The following is a 17450-nucleotide window of genomic DNA, read 5'->3' as shown; positions in this document are numbered from 1 at the left end:
CATGTCTCCCAAAATATGTATGTTGAAGTCCTCATTTCTCCCCCTGCCCTAGTATTTCAGAATGTGACCTTATTTGGAAATAGTACCACTGCAGATGTAATTAGTTAAGATAAGATCATATTGGTGAGCCCTCAATCCAATATGGCCTGTGTCCTTATAAGAAAAGGAGGAGCACAGAAATAGACACACACAAGAAAGAATGCTATGTGGAGATGGAAGCAGTGACTGGAGTTATACACCTAAAAGCCATGAATGTTGAGATTGCCAGTTACCACCAAAAGTCTACAAGAGACAAAAAAAAGAATCCTTCCTAGAACCATCACAGAGAGCATGGCCCTGACAACACTTAATTTTGGGCTCCTAGACTCCTGAACTGTGAAATAATAAATTTCTTTTGCTTTAAGTCACCAAATTTGTGGTAACTTGTTATAGCAGCACTAGGAGCCTAATAAAATACATGTATTTTATATTATAGTTTCTGAGTTCCTGTTTTGGTTTAAAAAAAAATCTTCAAAACCTTCTGGTCTTTAATACATCTGGAATTTACTTCTATTTATGCTGTGAGGTAGAGTGCCAGTATCAGTTTTTTTCTAGACGGACAGCCATTCCATCCATTAATCATTCTTTAGAATAATATGAAATAGCATCTCACACATGGCTTTATTTTCATATATACTGAGGTCTCTTCCTTGTCTTTCTATTCTATTCCTCTACTGTTCCATTTGTCAATCTCTATTTTGTTACCATAGTGTTTTGAGGACAGTGGCTCTAGGGTTTAATATCTAGTATGTTTGTTCCACCATTCCTGACATTATTTTCTTCATATTTTTGTCCATTTTAGTACTACTTAGAATTTGATTTAATTTATACATTTGGTAAGGTATCAGTGGCTGAGAGAGTTCAAATAGAATCAAGAGGCTACACTGGAGATCACTTTTATGCATGCTTCAGTTAGACATTGCTGCCTATCATAATTTGCCAATCCCTGACCAAAACCATTTCTGCTGATCCTAAAGAATACCTAGGGCAATATATAAGATTCTACAAAGTTTCCATGCACTACGGTAATTTTCCAAAATCTACAACCTCCAGATATGTCCTGAAATGCAGAGGGGCCAGCCCCTCCAGAACATCAAGTAGTTCCATCCTCCTACCCCATATTATTGACAGCTTCTTCTGACATGAAAAGTTAGAATGGGCATAGCCCAAATACTCTAAAAAATGGGAGAAAGATCAGAGGTGATGGTGGAGTTATATAAGAAGGTTGGGTTTAATAAATGAGAATGAGTGCTGAATCATTATACTGATATTTCTTTTAGCCTCCAGTACCTTAGAGCAGCTAGAAATAAAAAACTAAAATTGTGGAATTGTAACCCATAGAAAACTCTGAAATTTGTTCTACAACAGATTGTCATGATGTACTTTGAAATTTATTGCTTTTATGTGTGTGTGTATATATATATTATCTTAAGAGAAGGAGGGGTATAACAGAGGAGATAGAATTTAACAAATGAGTATGACTGCTGAATCATTATATTGATATTTCTGTTGGTCTCCAGTGTCTTGGAAAAAAATGAAAATTGTGGAACTGTAACCCATACTAAACTTTAAAATCTGTTCTATAACTGCTTGTTAACATGTACTTAGAAATTTATTGATTTTTTGTATGTATGTTACATTTCAAAATAAAAAACCAATTAAAAAGAGGAATAGGAAGCAGATTCCAAAAAAAAATTATGCATGTTGGGGTCAATTGATATTTGATTAATTAACTTTTATGAACCAAGAATAGAGTATACCTTTTCATTAATTCAGAACATTTTTTTTCTGTCCCCAGAGAATTCTATAGTTTTCTTCATATGGATTTTGGACTATACTTTTGAAATTAGTTCCTAAATTTTTTGTATTTTTGTCATTTTTTTGAATGGACTATTCATTCCCATTTCCATTTTCTAGTTGGTTATTGCTAGTAGAAAAATAGCTTTGATTTTTATACACTTATCTGTTTAGCTAACAAAATTCTCTTATGAACTCTAGTAGGCTTTATTTTTTCAAGTACAGTTGCTTAAATTTTCTAGGTATAGTCATATTACCTGTGAAAAGAGTTAATGCTATCTCTTCTTTCCCCATGTGTGGAGGGGATAGGAGTCACTTTATCTGGGCAGCTGAGCCCCTGACCCAGCAGAAATGTGTTTTTGTTTGACTTCCCAAATGTTGCAAAGTCAGCTAGATATTTCAACAGTCACATATCTGTCCTAATTCATCTCATCTGGGCTTAACTGAAATTACATTGCCTGTGTCTGGCTCTTCTTAGTCATGGACGTGAGAAACAACTCTACTTCCTACCTCTTCATGACCAGCATCACTATTTGAAAGTCTGAGACACAAACCAGACATGTAATTTTACACCTATCCAAAACTGCTCATGTTAAGTCAGATTCACATTTTTGAGTCACAATGTCTTCAGACCTGTGCCCTTTTCTTACCACAAAGATATTTAGCCGGCTGTAGTCACTGTTGCTGAAATTTAGAATCTGGGAGACAGGCCATACATGTAACTTTCCACTTTCAGTTATTTTTCTGAGAAGAACAGAAATTATACTTCTTAGCATATCCTAAGTAGACTGTTTTTAACCTCTAATCTTTCCATCTGTCAGCACCTGTATATATGCTCATGGGCTATAAATCATTCTGAAGTTATCTTTCCAACTGAGCTCATTATAGTCCAGGAGAAATTTCAGCAGTCAGTATTGAATTCTAAGTCCATCTCAAGACTTCAAATAAATTTTCCAATACAATCACAGCAATCATCTCAAAATGCATTAGCTCCAGTGCCAGGGGCTATAATTTATCCAGGATGCAGACATGTACTGCAAGAGGATTTTTAGCAATCTGACCCAAATCCCACAGGTAGTAGATATAAATCTTAAACTATAAATTGAATGTGCAAGAAATACGGCTCTCTTTATTATCCATTAGTTAACCTAATTTTTGACTCTGAACATCATTCCACTATATGGTGGGGGAAATGTACCCTTAGTTTTCCTGTTTCTGCCCCCAATCCCTGGAACACTCCTATACTGTGGCTGTCGTGATGGAAATTTGAAGTAGTGCAAGGAGGACCTGAACAAAAGTAAGAACAATTGATTTCAGGAGAATCAAGGGTGCAGAAATCAGATGGCTGGAAAGGAAACTGTAGGAGCGAGGGTAAAAACAAGACCTGTAGAATTTGTTGGAAGCAGCTGGCCTCAGGGTGGTGGCAGCAGGAAACTGTGGAGATTGTTATGCAGAGCAGTCTGGGAAGAAGAGAATGTTTACCCCAAATGGTTAAGTATGAAGGAAGAGAGCACTGAAAAATAAGCACTCTGATTCCTCAGGAAATGCATGCATGCCTTTTGTCACCTTGCGTTATATAGGCTGGATCTGGTTAAGAATAAAGTGGTCTGTTGTCTGTTTTCTCTGATCTCCAGAGCCCCTGATCCTGTCTGTCTTTCTTTCTCATCATTGTTTAATATCCTTCATGCTCTGGTCCCATGGGAAGCAACATCTGGTGCCCAACATGGGACATGAAGAAGAAGACTCCAAAACAATATTGAGGAACCAAGGAAAAGTCTCCATTAGAGGGACGTTTGTCCAGCTGATAGAAGAAGACTCGAGTCATACTGGTAAAGTAAGCCATATTGGTAAAAGCAAGCATTTTCCTTGTGGCATCAGGGTAATGGGTAATCATAATAGGTAGCTGAAGGAGTATGGTTGTGTGTTAAACACATTGTTCAAAACTATAGGGGTCTCAGTGAAGACTTCAGTGTCACTAGAGCTCTTTTCTTTGGTACAGAAAGCATTGTTATTGGTTTCAGCTTTAAGGCTGTAATGTTTTAAATCTTAAGTAATGGAAATTAGTTATGAAGGCTTTGCAGCAAGCATAACAAAATGGGGAAGATATTCCTGTTTCTATTTGGTCATTGTGTTCAGTCAGGCAATGAACCACCTAGCCCTGCTTTCTCTTAAACTCTGTGTTGTTTTTTCTCAATCTCCCACTGCCCCTTCTGACCCTGTTGGACAGTCACTTGAGCTGGACTTGGCAATTGGTGCCCAGACAGGGATCTGATATGGGAACTCTTAAAGCATAAAGTGAGGAGATGCTCCAGGGATGTCCACCGCAAATACTGCAAAGAGCTAATAAGAGCTACAAAAGGGTAAGGAGCGAATTGGAGATATTTTCACCTAGGTGTAAAATATGGGGTATTTGGGTTCAGCAGAAAGGAAACTCTATAAATCTATGCTGTCCACTAGAGGCACAAAATGTTCTCAGTCTCAATTAGAAACTTTTCTTTGTCATGTACAGGGTTGTTGCCCATGGTTTCCAGAAGAAAATACAGTTAATCCTCAAACTTGGGCAAAAGTAGGAAAACAATTAAGAAACAGATATGAGACACCTAATCTTAAACAATCTCCAGTATGTACTTTTTCTCAGCTATCCAAATATATAATTGAGCCCACTGCTGACATAACACCCCAACCCATACCTTTAACTTGGAAAACAAATGAGACTTTGTGGGTTGAGCAGTGGCCCTTATCTATAGAAAAGTTAGAGGCTCTAACTCAGTTCAAGTACAGTTTTAAGTGGGACATATAGAAGAATCTTATAGTCCCTGGAATTCTCCAGTATTTATTATAAAAAAGAAATCAGGAAAATGGAGAATGTTAACTGATTTGATAAAATTTAGTGGTGTAATTCAACCTATGGAGTCATTACAATCTGGCTTGCCCACACCAGTTATAATTCCTAAAAACTTCTCTATTATTATAATAGATTTTAAAAATTCCTTCTTTGCCATACTTTTAGCAGAGCAAGATAAAGAAAAATTAATTTCTGAGCTTTTTTTTAATGAGCTGCTTTACATAAAAATTCATATACACCTGAGTCAGAAAATATTCAATAGGAACAATGCCATACTAAACAAAAGTCAGCACTCATTAATGGTTCCTATGGAATTGTAACAGATTGGTCCCCTATGGGGTGTGCAATTCAGGATTGTAGCTCTGACTCAAAGTGTTCTATTAAATTACTTGGTTTAATCTAAATAATTATTCTACTGAACTTTATACCAATGCTACAAATAAAATCTTGTGACAAGGAATGGGAATCGTAGCCCCATCTCCTTTTGTTAACTTAGATCCTCGACAGACAGCAGTTTGGAAACTGGCCACGAGTTTAGCTCCTATTCGTATTTGAAAAAGAGTATATTTTCAGAACTTTAAAACTGAAAATTCTTGTTAAAAACTATATATTGATGCTTCAAATATGCATTAACTAAAATATTTTAAGTATTTAACATTATTCTAACAAATTTCATTTTGATGGTAATTATACATGGTAAAATATTTGTTTAAAACACTGACAAGTTTGAAAAAAATATACTTGTGGAGTCTGTTCTGTTCACCTGATGTTGCTATCAAATGCAACTGATGTTACTATCGCATGACCTCGGTAAGAAACAGTTGAAATGTGCACTCTAGCTGGGAAGACTGGCTATCCTCCCAGAAGGAGGTGTGCTTTTAATAAAGAGCTTGAAGTTCCAGGAAGCTCTTCTTGTTCCCTAGCCAGTTCCCAGAGGACCCAACTGGGCCTGGTCATGGAAGCAAATTGGAATTGGGCCACTATTGTGGGAAAATATCATAAAAACTGCATGCAATAAATTTAAAATTACCAAAAAATGCACAGCCAATTATAAAGAACCCTCATTCCTGCATTCCTTTTCAATCAATCCAATGATTAAAAAATCTGGTCATTTACTATGGGTATATATCACTATTGACACTTACTCTGCTTTCATTTTTGCTACCTGGCACTCTAGGGATTCCTAATGATATGTTACAGAACCTGTTTGATACTTTACAAGGAGATTCAGATTTATTAAGCAAAAGGCAGTTCAAAGCTGTGGCTGAACAGGAATTACAATTAATTGAACAATGCATTCAAAAAAGGATAACTTATTCAAATAGATCTAGAAAAACCTGTTGATTTTATTATTTTCTTTACCTTGCAATCTTCCACAGGCCTATTTTGGCAAGATGGTGTTTAAGAATGGATTTTTTACCAAACAATCGACAAAAACATTAAATACATATCTGTAAAAAATCATTTCTTTAATAGCCAAAGAATGCCAGAAATATCAATTAAAATGTCATGATCCTAATTGCATAGTGTGTGATCTCACAAAGGAAGAGGCTCAAAGTCTATTTATCATCTGTACCTCTTGGCAAATAGCATTAAGTGATTTTAAAGGACAAATTGATAATCATTTGCCTATGTCAAAACTTTTACAATTTCTAAAAAGAACAAAATGGATTTTGCCTAACATAGTTTGGACTTCCCCACTAAAGAGAGCCATTACCATCTTTACTGATGGTAAAAATAATGGACAGGCTGCATATGTCACCCCAGGAGAAAACAAAAATTGGAAAACATCTTATCCCTCAGCCCAGCACACTGAATTAGAGTTGTAATTCAAGTATTGCAGAATTTTCCACTATCCCTTAATATTTTTCTGATTCTGAATTTGTCTGCCAAACAGTTACTCATATTGAGATAGCTTCTTTGTTTGAAGGAAATGAATTATCCCAAATGTTTTTACATTTACAAACACTAGTCAGAAGTCGAATCAATCCCCTTTTTATCATGCATATAAGAGCTTATACTAATCTTCTGGGTCCTTTGTCAGTACAAAATTAGCAAGCAGATACTCTTGTGGGGGTAATTCAAGGTCCCACGACATTTCACAAATTGACTCATATTAACAGCAAAGGGCTGTGAAAGATTTTCTGTCCTTGTCTAAACAGTAATCTCAGGACATTGTTCAGATTTGTCCAATGTATGGACTTTTAAATGCATGTGAACCTTTAGTTGCATCAGGGGTTAATCCTCGAGGTCAACAAGCAAATAAATTATGGCAAATGGATGTTCCTCATATTTCACATTTTGGTAAAATGCAATATGTACATATTATCATAGACACCTTTTCTCATTTCATCTGGGCTACCGTATAATCTGGAGAATGTTTCCGCCATGTTCGACCACATTTACTTAATGCTTTTGCTGTTATGGAATGCCCTCAATCTATTAAAATGGGCAATGATCCTGCTTATACAGGAAAGCAATTTCATAAATTTTGTACTACTTTTCATATTACTCATATCACAGGAATTCCACATAATCCCTCTGGGCAAGGAATTATTGAATGAGAAAACTGGATGCTAAAGTCTATGCTCATGAAACAAAAAGGGGGAGATAATGATCAGGAGGATGATGTGAAAATAAGTACACCAAAAGATCAGTTAGCAAAAGCACTGTTTACTTTAAAATTTTAAAACACTTATGACAATTCATCACAGACTCCTGCAGAACAACATTTTAGTAATTTGGAAAAGAAAAATGACACAACCCAAACAGAACTGCAACTGCGGCCAATCTATTGGAAAGATGTTGAAGATGATTTATGGAAACCAGGAATGGTAAAGGTGTGGGGTAGGGGATTTGCTCTTGTCCTTGCAGATGACAGAACCTCGGTTTGGATTCCCTTGAAGAGAATAAAACCCAGACATGTCAACCCTGATACAAATAACTAAATGTATATTATAGGACATATAACTTTAAGTGCTGAAGGGGACAGGGACATAATTATAATTATTGGGCTTATATTCCTAACCCACCTTTGCTGCAGGTCCTAACATGGGCAGATCCAACTTTACCAAAATATCTGAATACTAGTTTAGGATTCTCAGATCCAGTAGATTCAAGGCTTCCAAAACTACTTAAGGAAGAAGGAAAAATGGTATCAAATTTAACTCTTCCATTTTAAGAAAGACCCATATTCATAGGTAATGAATTACTCAAACTACATGGTTTAAGATCAAGAATGATTCTCATAATTACCTATATGTATATCCCTCTTTTAACTCTATGGAATCAAATGATACTTGCCTATTAGCTGGGAAAGAAAGTTGGAATGCATGGCAGTTATGTCATATGGATCCAGCATTTATCATAACTAATGATTCCTCTGGAATTGTACGAGATGCGGCCCCTGTGGGGCCTCCGATCTCTAACTCAGAGATAACTGCAAGCTAAATCAGAGATTAGTACATAGAGGAAAATTTGTGCCAAATCCATGGGACAATAAATGTAACATTAGTCAGAGAAACTTATAGAAAATTTTCCTAGGACTGGGACCAATTTTTATAGTGGATTCTGGTAACTATAACTTCTCTTTAAATAGCAGCCATAAACATTATATGCAAATATGTACTAGAGATCCATATGTATTTATTAAAGGTCATATGCATATAAGAAATCAAACTTTTAGTTGTGAGAATTGTTCTCTATTCACTTGTCTCCAAGCATTTATGTTGCAGGAAAATGGAATGATTATAGCAGCAAGAAGAGGAGGTATTTGGCTGCCAGTGCAAATGTCAAGATCTTAGCAATCCTCTCCAGAAACACAAATACTGATCCATTTGGCAAAAGAATATCTAAAAAGGACTAAGAGACTAATTGGACTAATTATTGCAGCTGTCATTGGAATCATTGGAATTATCATAGTGGCTGTGATACTGGTCACTGGAACTGCATTGCATCAAACTATACAGATGCAGCATTATGTTAGAGAATGGCATAAAAATGCCAGTTAACTGATTGCTGGCATAGTCAATCTCATATTGATGAGCAAATTAATAATGGACTAGATGATATAGAGACAGCGTTGGTTCATATTGGAGATCCAATGTATAATTTAAATTTTTTATGAAGTTTAAAATGTGACTGGAATGAGAGCAATTTTTGCATTACCCCTTTAAGATATAATCAATCTGAAATAGAATGGGAAAAGGTAAAGAGGCATCTTTTGGGGACTTCAGTTAGTTTAAGCCTTGATATCTTAGAATTACAAAAAGGGTATTAGAAATATCTCAGAATAATTTACGTATAGCCTACAGAGATGATGTTATACAATCACTTACCCAAGAGGTAAAAAATCTTAATCCTATTTACTGGTGGAAATCACACCATTTTTTGATTACTATAGGCTTAGGTTTGGGGCTGTTTATGCTCTTTCTCTTCCTCTTCAGCTGTGTCAAACAACTAATGTTCAAAGTAGCAAGCCACACCTCTAAGCAAAGCCATGCTAACAGTGTGATTCTGGCAAAAGCCCTTGGCTCCCTCCCGAATCAAAGTCAGAGAGCTTGACTGGTAGCCAATGATGGGTAAGACCCTTCCTTCAGAGCTTAAAGCAAACCTAAGACAGGCACAGTCACCTCGGCTAATAAAATAAAAAGGGGGAAATATAGGAGCAAGGGTTAAAACAAGACCTGCAGAATTTGTTGGGAGCAGCTGGTGGCAGGGTGGTGGTGGCAGGAGACTGTGGAGATTGTTATGTAGAACAATCTGGGAGGAAGAGAATGTTTACCCCAAATGGTTATGTTAAGTATGAAGGAAGAGAGCACTGAAAAATAAGCACTCTGATTCCTCAGGAAATGCTTGCATGCCTTTTGTCACCCTGTAGCATATAGACTGGATCTGGTTAAGAATAAAGTGGTCTGTTGTCTTTTATCGCTGATCTTCAGACCCCCTGATCCCGTCTGTCTTTCTTTCTTGTCATTCCTTAATATCATTCATGCTCCAGTCCCATGGGAAGCAACAGTAAACATAGTGAGAAAACATCAACCTCCTGCCCCAGTTGTGTGTATGAGAGGATTTTCAGTGAGAGGGAAAAACAGAATTGTATCTCAAAAGAGCAGCAAATTCAAGCAAAGGTTTTTGGTTTTTAAAACTTTACAGGCTATCCAGGAAAACTAGAATGCAAACTTTAAAAAACTAAACCAGCAGTAACAGGGAGTTTGACCCAGTTCTGGTTTACCAAGTTTGCCCTTGCTCACTCACCAACCACACGCCTCTCAGTTACATGGGCACCCAAAGCATCAGAGGCCCCCGTAAATGCAAGGAGCAGATGCTTTAAGAGAGAGGAGATAACAAATACTGAAACAGATTGTGGCAAAGAGCATCAAGTCAAAACTCACAGAGGAAGAGCCACACTGCACAGCAAAGTGGATCAACACTGTGCCACAGACTTACAAACAAAAGCAAACTCAAGAAATAGCTCTGGAAAGTTCACAGATTCTTATGCAAGGCCCAAAGTAGGCACATGTATCCATCTAGGCCCAATCAGGAGCTGGAAACCACCACAGAGTAGGTTAAACAGAGGAGCTTAGTAAAAACAATTACTAAACTAGGGCAAGAGAACAACCATACTATGAGGAAACTATGTGGAAACCAAGGGCTGAAAGAGAGCAGCCAAGCAAGGCCAAACTTGGAAGGCTGCACACCTCTTCAGCTGGGGGTGGTGTGAGTTTATTTCAGCCCATGGGATAGCAGAGAAATTTGCTGGTTTGCTCAAGCCAGAACTGGCCTACCCTCACTGGACAGATATGAAGAAACCCTCCATGGGGTTCAGGTAAGCTGTACCCCCTGGGGCTTTCAGAGGGAGTGTGGCTTGGTGGAAAACTGCCAATAGCAGGTGAGCTCTGCACAGGCCACAAAGGCCTACAGAGAGGATACGGCACCTGGGCAAGCAGGAAACCTTTAAGCACCAGTTTCTATGTGGAGGGGACCATAAGGGAGGCTATCACTAAGACAAGGCTGCGAGGTCACTGGGGTCTAGTGCTCTGGACATGTGGCTGAGCAGCACCCTCTGCCCACACCGATGACTTGGACCCACTGGAAGCCCCTTCCTCTACAATGTGCCTCCAGATCCTCTACTGGGAAAGAGTAAAATAATGTTCAGTTTAAAAGGGGAAATGCTTAAAGGAATTGCTTCTATTATCACAGAGGATATATTGAAGGGTGAATCTGGAGCTGAGTAACAAAAAAATTGACAAATAGAACAGCACTCAATAAGGAACAAGATATGCATGAAGAGGATATCTTTCTCAAATGAATTTTCAGAATTTTCTGAGGTGTTTTGAACTGGGTATTCTAAGGGAAGAAGACTGAATTTCCCAGGGTGATACCTCTTTATTTCTAAAACATCAAAGTTGCATAGAAAAGAAGCAGAGCTTCTGTGAATTCAGGCTGTAGCGTTTCCAAAAGCACTTCAGTGGTGACTTTGGCACACATACACTAAGAACGTAGAAAGCCAGTGGGGTTGGTCCAAAAGTTTGAAGAAGCTTAACTGAACAGCACTGCCCAAGGGCACATTGGTACCAATAACAATAATAGGCCGCATATTTTTGAAGACATATAGTTTGCCAAGCATTTTACCCACAACAACATATTGTCCCCATTTGGTACAAGAGTAAACGGAATCACGGACTACAAATTTCCGGTGCATTTTCTGGTTCACTCAACTGCCTCTTTCTCAAAGCCTTGCTTCAAATTCCCCTTCCTTTAGGAAGCCTTCTCTGACTAACCCTAGGCCAATATTCTTTTCACTTAGCATTTTGAAGAATTTATCGCATAGTATCACACAATGCCTAAGAACAGTGGTTCTCAAAACTAAACTGAGCATCAGTTCACCTGTAGGGCTTATTTAAAGACCCCACCCCCAGAGTTTCTGATTCAATAAATCTGGGGATGGGGAACCTCTATGAATTTGAATTTCTAGCAAGTTCTCAGATGCTGCTGAGAACCATTGGTTTAGATGTTACCAAGATCTTCATTCAGAGTCTAGGTTTAGACCTACAAGTTCAGCATAGATGTTGTTGAAAGACAATTTGGACATAAACTGAATGGCCACTATTAAATAAACAGAAAATTACAAAGTGTTGGAGAGGATGTGGAGAAACAGGAATGCTCATTGATTCCTGCTGGGAAATGGTGCCTAAAGTAAACTATGGATTATAGCTAATACTACCAATTCTAACAAAGGTACCACACAAATGCAAAGTGTTAATAATAGAGGGGAAAGATTTCAAATAAGTCATTCTGGAGGTTATTCTCATGCAAGCTTTAGCCACATATCTCAAACTACCACAGTATGTCATGCCCTAACCAACAGTGTTCTTGTAAACCCTAGGGAGTGCCCTGGACTCTAAGTCTCAGTAAAAGTTTTTCTTAGTAAGTTTATTTCTTCAGAAATTTCAAGCCTCCAGATTGATGCTAGGCCAGATAAATCCTGAAACCCAGAGGTCCATCCAAGAGCAACAATCAAGTTCATTCCTCTACTCCTTTCCAGCACAAAGAAGTTAAAACAGTCATTGCCCAGATATTCCTGAAGATTGAGAGAACCATCAAATGAAAGGGAGGAGGTGTAACTGAGAAATCAGGATTAAACTAATGACTGTGGCTACTGACTCATTATACAGATATTTCCTTTTAGTATCTAGTGTTTTAGAATAGCCAGAAGGAACTATCTGAAGTCATTAAACTATAATCCAGTAGTCTTGATCTTTGATAATGATTATATAACTATATTGCAAAAACAAAAAGCAAAAACAAAAAAAAGTCAATTGGCCATGTTTTACTGGATCTACTACTGGATGTTTTGTTTTGGGCTCTATGTGTGTGTGTGTGTGTGTGTGTGTGTGTGTGTGTGTGTGTGTGTGTGTGTGTGTGTGAATCTTACACTGTATTAGGTAACATACCTCTATTGCAAGTTTTAAAATTGGGTAGAGTGCAATACCAGTGGTCAATAAGAGGGAGGAGTAAAGGGCATGGGATATATGGGGGGGGTCTTTTTTCTTTTTAATTCTTGTTCTGGAGTAATGCAAAAGTTCTAAAATGATCATGGTGATGAATACATAACTATGTGATGATATTGTGAACCATTGATTGTATACTTTGGATGGATTTTATGGTATGTGAAGATATCTCAATAAAATTACATAAAAATGATAATAAGGGGGAGTATATGAGAATGCTGCTTATTTTACATGATTTTTCAGTAAACCTACAATTTCTCTAATCAAAAATTTCAATAAAAGGAAATTACCTTGACTCCTACAAACTAGACAAGTGTTTGTCCATCTTAGAGGGGTGGCTTGAGTGCAGGTGGGCTTTGCTTTATATTGAACCAAATGTAGTGAACTATGGGCTTGATCGGCTGAGTCAGCTGCCTTGGTGGGGATTTCAAATTTCAAAAGATATCAAGAGAAAATCTAAGAGGGAATTTGGAGAGGAAGTAGGGCATGGGTTTTTGTCTCTCTTGGTCATTCCCTCAGTTATGAGGCCTTGACCAAAGACATTGTTAGTCTCTCATTCACCATTTAGAGTCTCTTGTGTTTTATTGCTGATTTCACAGGTTAACTGAACCTCAAGATTTTTGTCATCCCATTTGTGCTGGTTTTGTACCTTACTTATATCACTTATTGAGTTAATGGCTGCATGGTAGCATTTAAGAGTTGAGAGATCAAACAACAATAGCAAGATATTATGAATTTTATGATCAGGAAGATAGCAAGTGTCCCTGTTAGGATATCTTTGAACCAAGGTCCTCAAGACTACAGAAGCCAACCAAAAACAGAATCAGGCCCTGGTCATGCATGTTTTTTCCCTGAAAAACAAACAAACAAAAATTTAACAGCTGCAGCAGTGGGACACTCACATAAAAAAAAAATGGAATGTGACCCCACTACACAGCACACACACAAAAAAAGAATCAGACCAATCAGATTCAGGAGGTATGTAAGCTGATTTGACTGCTTCCTTAGCACAGGCTTATATTGCCACTAACTCTTTGTAAACTTCATTTTGACTGTCATTTATAAATGCACAGCACTGGGTGCCTCTTAGGGCACACATGCCTCTTGGGAAGCCAGAATATAATCTAATGTCAGCCAATTTTGTGGAGCCAGTTTGTGAAGTTTCAATATTTCATATACTTTTGCTAAGTTGCTAGTGAACTGATAGCTTCCCTGGGTGGGCAACAGCTTTTTCTAATACCATGTGTTATCTTATAGTATATCTTCCAACAGGGGAGATAACTGCTCCAGTGGCAAGGGGAATAATACCAAGAACAGGACATCCCATGAGTTTATGCTAAGTTAGTGGGGTTTTCTATGATACATTTAGAGTTATCTCTAGTCTAGTAGTAGTGTCTTCACAAGTTTGTATAATATGGGAAGAGGACACAAGAGCTCTCATGTTTCTAATTTCCCCTTTTGGAAGCTTATGAATAGCCATTTGGAGAACAGCATAAGCTATATAACAGTACCCAACCCAGTGTATGGATAGAAGTTTGTATACCTTGTGTCCACAGACAAACTAATGTCCTTAAAGAGCTTAAGAACAGTATCTACTACCTTCAAGGAATTAGGTGTAAACTCCAAAAGAAAGATCATAATAATCATCTTCTTCAATGTTACCTGATACCTTGGTACCATTTAACCAACAATATCCTTTATCTGACTTCATCCCACCAGACATTTGTGCCTTGAGAGAATAAATCCTCATGTTATTAAAACCTTGGAGTGCTCAGAGAAAAATCCTATCTCTAAAGGAGATCTGGTCCCTACAGTATGCTCTTGTCTCATGAAAGTAAAAGGAGTCTTGCCATATAGAAACTGCACATTTACTATGCCCTACAGGGCTGCCATTGTTGTCTCTCTAGTTTTGAGCAAATCACCATGTTCTTTGGGTTAAAGAGGCCACACCATAACCCTGGTCTTGGGAACTCTTAAGGTAAAGCCCAGAATCATTTTTAAAAGGAGATCTACATGGGTATGTTTGCCCAACTATGTGAAGATGCCATGAGCCAGTGACTGTATAATATAGCTAGCTTGTTGTATATAAAAATCAATAAAATTGTAGTTTTGAAAAGAGAAGATTTAACCAATTGAGTATATCTGATCTTCCCTATCAGGACTAAGTCTACAAGTGTAAGGGGGAAGGTTATTAAAGGAATACCTATTTTTGTGGGAAGGGAACAGACCCAGAAATTACTCTGATTTGTTTCATTTACTATATGGTATGCTAGAATGATTAAGGAATTGTGTTTAAGGCAGTAGTACAAAGGACAGAATAGGTTAAAAAGGAGATAAAAGAAAATCATAGTGAAGATAAGGTTTATTGGAGATGAGGATTGAGCAATATAAGAGTATCAGGATGAATAACAATGTCAAGACTGATGGTGAAAAGGAAGACAGAGAAAAAGATAAGGAAATTTAGATGGGTCTCTTTTTTTGCTATGTCTTTTATTTCAATTTACATAATTAACACACTCAATTTAAATCTGTGTCAGTATGAAAAACACAACATTTGTTAATTACCCAATTTCTTATAAGAATATAAAACAGTTGATGCTATCTCCCATTGCATAGGTGTAGAAATTGTGGTTCAGAGAGTTTATTTGGCTAAAGCCTCCCATCTAGTAAATGACTAAGTTAAGTCCCTATTCCATTTATGACTAATTCCTAAATGCCTTGTGTCACTGTTCCATAAATTCTTATTTTTATATACATTTTTTCTTAAGAAATCTTCATACACATATAGTCCACCCATAGTATACAATCAATGGCTCACAACCATGGCACATACTTGTATATTCATCATCATGATCATTTTAGAACATTTGCATCACTCCAGAAAAAGAATTAAAAAATAAAAAGAAAAACCTCATACATTCAATATCCCTTACCCCTCCCTCTCATTGACCATTAGTCAATACATTAGTATTGCAATATACCCATTTTATTTTACCCTTATCTTCCCTATTAATTTACTTTTCCTTACTTTTTGACTCATCTGTCCATACTCTGGATAAAAGGAGCATCAGACACAAGGTTTTCACAACCACAAAGCCACATTGTAAAAGTTGTATAGTTACACAAATGTCTTCAAGAATCAAAGTTACTGGACCATGGTTCAACAGTTTCAAGTACTTCCATATAGCCACTCCAATTCACCATAAACTAAAAAGGGATACCTATATAATGCATAAGAATAACCCCCATGATAACCTCTTGAATGTATTTGAAATCTCTCAGCCACTGAAACTTTATATTGTCTTATTTTTCTCTTACCCCTTTTGGTCAACAAGGCTTTCTCAATCCCATGATGCTGGGTCCTGGCTCATCCCAGGAGTTCTGTCCCATGTTTCCAGGGAAATTTATGCCCTGGAAATCATGTCTCATCTAGGGGAGAGGAAGTGAGTTCATCTGCTGAATTGGCTTAGAGAGAGAGGCCACATCTGAGCAACAAAAGAAGTTCTCGGGGGATGACACTTGGGCATAATTATAAGTAGGTTTACCTTCTCCTTTGCAGAAATAAGTTTTGTAAGGTGGAACCCCAAGATAGATGGTTCAGCCTATTGAGTTGGTTACCCCACTGTTTGTGAGAATATCAGGAATCCCCCAGATGGGAAATTTTAATATTTCCTCCTTTCTCCCCATCCCCCTCAAAGGGATTTTGCAAATACTTTTTTATTCTCTGCCTAAATTACTCTGGTATATATCAAGGCATCACAGTAACCTGTCCAAACCAACAGGATCTCATGCTTTATTCAATATTATATGGATTTATGGTGTCCAAATAAACTGACCATCATGTTAAATTAGATAATATGTTACCCAAAATACAGATTTTGCACCAAATAAACATCTCTCCTTTTGGTCTCAAACAGAAGTTGAAATTTTAAAATATGGATCATATCATTCTTTACCCTATGCTCTAGTTTGCTAGCTGCCAGAATGCAACATGCAAGAAATGGATCAGCTTTTAATAAAAGGGGATTTATTTTGTTATTTCTTCAGAGGAAAGGCAGTTAACCTTCAACTAAGTTTCATTTCTTATGTGGGAAGGCACAGGATGGTCTCTGCTGGCCTTCTCTCCAGGCCTCTGGGTTCCAACAACTTTCCCAGGGGTGATTTCTCTCTGCATCCCCAAAGGCCTGGGCTGAGCTGCAAGTGCTGAGATGAGGTATGCTGAGCTGCTTGGGCTGTGCTACATTGAACTCTCTCACTTAAGCACCAACCAACTAACTCAAACATCATTCATTGCAGGAGGCACATCTCCTAGCTGACTACAGATGTAATCAGGAACAGATGGGGTTCACATGCCATCAGCTCATGTTCACAGCAATATATCTAGGCATCTTCACCTGGCCAAGTTGAAAACTGAATCTAACTACCACACCCCTGTATCCCAGTTTACCTTAGTCCTATCCAGATCAGCTTCATTCATATCTCTAGTTGAAGTCTAATCACTTTTTCAACATTTTTAACAGTTGCTGTATGGGAAAACTGCTGACTTCCAGAGCTTCAGTGCTCTGACTCTGAGTCAGATAGGTCTTGACCCATGATCTGGGGTATCACCTTCCTGTTCCAATGTCTTGGGCAGTATCTGTCTACATCTGATTCTGGAGTCCTTGTGTAAATTTTAACTTTAGGTCTGTTCTAGTTTGCTAGCTACCAGAATGCAATATACCAGAAATGGAATGACTATTAAAAAGGAGAATTTAATG

This window comes from Tamandua tetradactyla, chromosome 4, assembly GCF_023851605.1.
Source record: "Tamandua tetradactyla isolate mTamTet1 chromosome 4, mTamTet1.pri, whole genome shotgun sequence".
Taxonomy (NCBI): domain Eukaryota; kingdom Metazoa; phylum Chordata; class Mammalia; order Pilosa; family Myrmecophagidae; genus Tamandua; species Tamandua tetradactyla.
This window is presented reverse-complemented; position numbering follows the sequence as displayed.